The 6,993-nt window shown below is 40.0% G+C and overlaps 1 long non-coding RNA gene across 1 annotated transcript; it reads left to right on the forward strand.

Moving 5' to 3' along the window:
- Positions 1-4,515: 4,515 nt before the first annotated feature.
- Positions 4,516-6,494, forward strand: LOC141074849 (uncharacterized). The gene is made up of 3 exons (XR_012227222.1): positions 4,516-4,613; positions 5,859-6,040; positions 6,180-6,494. It is a non-coding gene; the product is annotated as an uncharacterized lncRNA (long non-coding RNA).
- Positions 6,495-6,993: the final 499 nt, after the last annotated feature.

Raw genomic sequence — 6,993 nt, forward strand, 5'->3', positions numbered from 1 at the left:
TAGTGGCAGCCCTGCCTATGACTGTGCTATTAGGTTAAAACCGGGGGCCAAGTTACCGAAAGCCAGGATGTTTAATATCTCAGGTCCTGAGAGGCAAGCTCTCAAAGAATACATTGCAGAAAGTCTAAGCAAAGGGCACATCAGGCCTTCATCATCTCCACTGGCGTCGGGGTTCTTCTTTGTCAAGAAGAAAGATGGCGGATTACGCCCGTGTCTGGATTTCAGGGAACTCAACCAGATTACGGTTCTTGACCCATACCCGATGCCACTGATACCCGATTTCTCAACCAGGTGTCTGGTGCCAAATGGTTTTCCAAGCTTGACCTCAGGGGGCGTACAATCTCATAAGAGTCCATCAAGGGGATGAATGGAAGACGGCATTTAATACCCCTGAGGGTCATTTTGAGAATTTGGTGATGCCATTTGGGTTGACGAGTGCGCCAGCAGTATTTCAACATTTCATAAATGATGTCTTTTCTCATCTCTTGGGGAAATTTTTATTATATACCTTGATGACATTCTTATTTATTCACGCGACCGTGATGCACACATAGAGCATGTTAGGCAGGTGTTGCAGTTGCTCAGGGAGAACAAGCTCTATGCCAAGCTTGAGAAATGTGTATTTGTCGTCCAAGAATTACCTTTTTTGGGTTATTATTGCAAAAAAAAAAAAAAAAAAAGGGGGAGACAAAAAAGCGCAATAGGGTCTTATCCACGTTACAAAAGACAGTATATCATGAAATATATATGTAAAAACTCAGGAGGGCACTACTGAATAAGATATGCGGATCAACCAGCAGTCAGTATAAACACAAACTGAGAAAATGGAGAAAAAGCTACTGACCAAAATACAGGGATCACTGCAAAATTACAAATTTTATTGGTAACAAAAAGACAACATCCATGTAAAAACATTTAAAAAGTCATACAATGACATGAAACTATCACAAAGGCTTATAATAAAGCCCAAAGAGCTCCCTCCAGTAAATGGACATATATAAAAAAAGGCTCTAGAATATATCACATACAATAGCATACCTGCAATGAAGAAATGTTCAGAGATGTAATACTAAACATAATGATCCATTGAATAATCCATCCAAATAGACTATAGTACAATAATGAATGCAAGTGATAACAAATGTAAGCAACTGAGCAATGAAAATAAACACCATGGGGTACTAAGCATAGATGAAAAGTATAGCAATCATGGTGTAGCAAAGAGGCTAAAATGACCAAGATTAAATCCTGCCTGCATAGTCCCTATATAATGCCACTTACAAGGGGGAGCTTGTGGAGTGCCCTACGCGTGCCGCACACCAAAAGGTTGCTTCATCAGGGGCTAGAGAGTCAGTCTGTTACACTTATTTAAACATGCTAAACAATCAGTACATATGTGCGGCAGCTGCAGCCACGTATCTAATTAGCTGCAATGGAGGCCTGAATGCACATGCACACCAGAGGAAAGAGAATAGTCCATGACTCACAGGTTATTTCCGGGTTTGGAGCAGTGTGACGAAACACTACACACTGCAGGTGCAGACAGGAATGACTCATCACATAATATAGGTTTAGAGCAGTGTGAACGTCACACCGCCCACTGCACCAATGCAAGCAAAGTAACGGAATACAAAAAGGTTGTGTGACATAATGAATGCCAAATGCGCAAGTGCGGTAGGCGCAAGATAAAATAAGCGCGATTCCACTGTGTGCCATGTCATTTAGCATATAAGCGGGCATACCTAAACATATAAGTGAGTAAAGTACATCAAAGGGAAACATATGCTATAATAAATCCCCATATGTAGGCGCCGTGGCACTGATCATCACAGTCTCAACAAATGGAAATTTCACAAAGTGTAAAAATGAGTGCAACTAATACAGACTATGCACCCATAACCAAGTAAAGATATACAGTGCTCCCAGCCCGCGGACACGCAGCCCTTACAAAGTATATGGCTAAATGCAATGTCAGATCGCACTATGCTAAACGCACCAACTGAACACGGTATAATACTGGTAACGGAATTAGGTCAAATTTAGTGTTGCAAACACAAAGAGAACAAACAATATACCATTTTAAATCCACTGATTGAATGAGATTGAAACAGGCCAGAAAGATCAAGCCTGTGCAGAAAAAAAAAAAAACCTACTATATAACCTGTCATTTAGCATGTGTGCAGGCATACCTATAAATAGATAGAGGGCATCAAAGGGAGACATATGATATAATAAATCCCCATATGTAAGCTCCGCGGCACTGATTATCACAATCTCAACAAGTAGATATTATAAAACATACAAAATGAGCGCAACTGATACAAAACTGTGTACCATATCAATAGATACTATATAGATGCAAGCACGCATGGCTCATAGCGAAATAGAGATATAAAATGAAAAATGATATCAGCCCGCAGACACGCAATCACACTATGCAAATGCGCCCACTGAACACAGTGGAATACTGATGCCAGCATTGGTTGAATTTGGTATTGAAGACGCAGCAGGAACATGTAATGTACAAAAAAAAAAGGTAGATTGCAGCTTTATATTAGTGGTTATACTAATGAAATTTCTTCCCCGATTGGTAAATAAACCAAGCGAAGGAAGATAACGCTCCACAAGCATCACCCCTAATTAAGTATGCACTATAACTAAGTATTTTAATGTATTAGAAAGATGGATCAGAGAAAATTAATTAAAACTCCACAAGCTCCACCTCAGGGTCCACTGGACTTCAAAAAAGTAACCATTATAGACATACAACATGGATAGAACATAAAGCAAATCCAGAAATTGGAACAAAAAAATCAAATCTAAGTCCATGTTAAAGTCCAAATATCTTCCAGGGTACTGTTTTATTATTTGAGTCCAGCGAGGGATAGAATGAAGGATGAAATCCAAGGTGGGCGATCCAAGAATAGACTATTCCAAAAGTTGCTAGAGAAGTAGACTCCCATAGTGGACAAGTCAGACCTTGAGAAGCTGCCAAAAATGGAGATCCAAGCTACTATGTTCAAAAAGATATGAGTCGATCAACCTACGAATGGAAAAAGAAGGGAAGAAGAACTTGATTATCCAATCGGTCAGATTTGTTTATAATAGCCAGTGAATAAAAGCTCCTCATTTAATCCCAAAGGGGATCGACTCCGAAGATCATAAATCCACCTAGCTTCACGCCTCAGTAATTCCAATGAAACGTTCCCCCCTCTTATGTTAGTCTGTACTGCCTCAAGACCCAAAACCCTAATGCCAGTACAGCGGCCATTGTGTTCGCACAAAAAATGCATGGCTACTGAAGTGAGGGGTTTACCTTTTTCACGATCTGCTCTTGCAGTATTAATATTCGAAAGGTGCTGTTGGATCCTCTTCCGTAATTCCTGTGTAGTTTGTCCTACATAGATTTTTGGACATTGGCAGATAAGAGCATATACAAGATTCCTGGACCTACAATTAAAGAATGCCTACTTGTTGAGATTGTGATAATCAGTGCCGCGGAGCTTACATATGGGGATTTATTATATCATATGTCTCCCTTTGATGCCCTCTATTTATTTATAGGTATGCCTGCACACATGCTAAATGACAGGTTATATAGTAGGGTTTTTTTTTTGGGTTTTTTTTTCAGCGCCTATGTGTCATTTATTACTGAGACCGCACTTGCGCATTTGGTATTTACTGTGTTACACAACTTTTTTGGCCTAACCCGGAAATCAGTATACACTATCTGATTAGTTTTTTTCTTTTTTTTTTTTTCTGCACAGGCTTGATCTTTCTGGCCTGTTTCAATCTCATTCAATCAGTGGATTTAAAATGGTATATTGTTTGTTCTCTTTGTGTTTGCAACACTAAATTTGACCTAATTCCGTTACCAGTATTATACCGTGTTCAGTTGGTGCGTTTAGCATAGTGCGATCTGACATTGCATTTAGCCATATACTTTGTAAGGGCTGCGTGTCCGCGGGCTGGGAGCACTGTATATCTTTACTTGGTTATGGGTGCATAGTCTGTATTAGTTGCACTCATTTTTACACTTTGTGAAATTTCCATTTGTTGAGACTGTGATGATCAGTGCCACGGCGCCTACATATGGGGATTTATTATAGCATATGTTTCCCTTTGATGTACTTTACTCACTTATATGTTTAGGTATGCCCGCTTATATGCTAAATGACATGGCACACAGTGGAATCGCGCTTATTTTATCTTGCGCCTACCGCACTTGCGCATTTGGCATTCATTATGTCACACAACCTTTTTATATTCCGTTACTTTGCTTGCATTGGTGCAGTGGGCGGTGTGACATTCACACTGCTCTAAACCTATATTATGTGATGAGTCATTCCTGTCTGCACCTGCAGTGTGTAGTGTTTCGTCACACTGCTCCAAACCCGGAAATAACCTGTGAGTCATGGACTATTCTCTTTCCTCTGGTGTGCATGTGCATTCAGGCCTCCATTGCAGCTAATTAGGTACGTGGCTGCAGCTGCCGCACATATGTACTGATTGTTTAGCATATTTAAATAAGTGTAACAGACTGACTCTCTAGCCCCTGATGAAGCAACCTTTTGGTGTGTGGCACGTGTAGGGCACTCCACAAGCTCCCCCTTGTAAGTGGCATTATATAGGGACTATGCAGGCAGGGTTTAATCTTGGTCATTTTAGCCTCTTGGCTACACCATGATTGCTATACTTTTCATCTATGCTTAGTACCCCATGGTGTTTATTTTCATGGCTCAGTTGCTTACATTTGTTATCACTTGCATTCATTATTGTACTATAGTCTATTTGGATGGATTATTCAATGGATCATTATGTTTAGTGTTACATCTCTGAACATTTCTTCATTGCAGGTATGCTATTGTATGTGATATATTCTAGAGCCTTTTTTTATATATGTCCATTTACTGGAGGGAGCTCTTTGGGCTTTATTATAAGCCTTTGTGATAGTTTCATGTCATTGTATGACTTTTTAAATGTTTTTACATGGATGTTGTCTTTTTGTTACCAATAAAATTTGTAATTTTGCAGTGATCCCTGCATTTTGGTCAGTAGCTTTTTCTCCATTTTCTCAGTTTGTGTTTATACTGACTGCTGGTTGATCCGCATATCTTTAGTAGTGCCCTCCTGAGTTTTTACATATATACTTGGTTTTGTTGGTGGTTTTTTGCCACTTTTCTTTTTCAGGAGTGTTGGCACACGTCTATTATATTTAGGTCATATTATGGACCTGGCAGCGAGAGAGGCCGCCTGGACTAGTCAGGCACAGGGGATTTTTGAGGACCTTACAGTGGCTCAGTCTGCTTCAGTTGGTGTTGGTTCACACACAGACTTTGATAGTATTTCTAGAGAACTTATTAATCTACATAAAATTCTTACCAAAACATGGTGGAACATTAAAAGTCTTGAGGAGTATAAACGTTTTGGTCTTATCCCGAGGGGACTCAGGGTTCAGATTTTCCCGGCCTGGGAAGTAGACTGCTCCTTCCAAAAGACTTGGGAGGATGGTCTTTTTAAGTGTTCAACCATAATTATGAATCTTCTGATTGAGCATGATCGTACTTTGTTAGTGGAAACTAAGGATAAAATCAAAACTTGTGAAACTAAACTACATACGTTTGATACTAAAACCTTGGTTGAACCCTTTTTAAGTCGCCTCAAAAATACCATTGATCACTATAAAAGGACATTATTGGGGGCAAAAAGCGTAAGTTCAAACGCGATCAGATGGACTTTACAGATGGGTGCATAGGTGCAATAAAAGACGTCTTGTATCAGATATGAATACGAACAAAGATAACCTGTCAGCCAATGAATCGCAATCCAGCGGGGTTTTTTGTTTTTTTTTTCGTCAGATCAAAGCGACCCAGAAGGCGCGGCAGGAGGGGTAGACGTGGTACAAGAGCCCCTAAGGAGAGCCAGGAGGTTTAGTCAGTGGTCCCCCAGACAATGGAGGAACACGAGACAGAACCGCAGATATGGATTTACCCTACTGATTCTCAATTTGGTTCGTTGGACTGCTCCCGGAATGAAGGGGGTAAGCTTTCCATTATCAATCTGTCCACTTATGAATTATCGCCTACTGAAGTGTCTATTTTGCAGCGTGGCTTTTCGTTTTGTCCTACAAATACTCTTGACAAATTCATTTTTGTTAAAGATCTTTATTTATTTTGCAGACAATTAACGTTTAAACTTATGTATCATCAACCTTCCATTGTCGATACTATGCCTATTGAGGACAGACAAATATTTAGAGACCTTCTCTCACTCCTGGAGGAGAATGCGAACCCCTCCACGAGAACACATTTTACTGGACGTTTACCTTCTCAAGCAACTCCTAAGTTTTCCTTATTTCCGGTGGTCCAAATCTTCTTTGATGCGGTATGTAGAGATTTACAGACCCTAGATAGCAAACCCAGTGCTTTTAGTAATGTAACAAACTCTGAAAGGATTGCCATTAAGGCACTTGGTAGGAATAAGGAGCTAGTGATCAGAGAGGCTGATAAAGGAGGTAATATTGTGATTTGGCCGGTTGATCTATATGTCAAAGAAGCTAAAAGACAGCTCAGCAATTCCTCCTTTTATCAGGTACTTCCATCTGATCCCACTGCAATATTCAACTCCAAATTAGACCATCTTTTGAATTTGGCACATACCCATCATGTCCTAAACAAGAAAGAAAAAGAGTTTTTGACCTCCCACCATCCCAGAATTCCCACTTTCTACATGCTACCCAAGGTGCACAAGTCCATTGTGGACCCACCGGGTCGTCCAATCGTGTTGGGTATTGGTGGGATTTTTTGGAATAGCCTTGTGTTTATGTTGATTTCTTTCTTCAGCCTTTGGTCTCCATCTTGCATTCTTATGTCAAGGATACCTCACATTTATTGGTTTTCATCTATGCTTAGTACCCTATGGTGTTTATTTTTATGGCTCAGTTGCTTACATTTGTTATCACTTGCATTCATTATTGTACTATAGTCTATTTGG

This window comes from Dendrobates tinctorius, unplaced genomic scaffold (genome assembly GCF_039654945.1).
Source record: "Dendrobates tinctorius isolate UK_male_01 unplaced genomic scaffold, ASM3965494v1 ptg000015l, whole genome shotgun sequence".
NCBI classification, from domain to species: domain Eukaryota; kingdom Metazoa; phylum Chordata; class Amphibia; order Anura; family Dendrobatidae; genus Dendrobates; species Dendrobates tinctorius.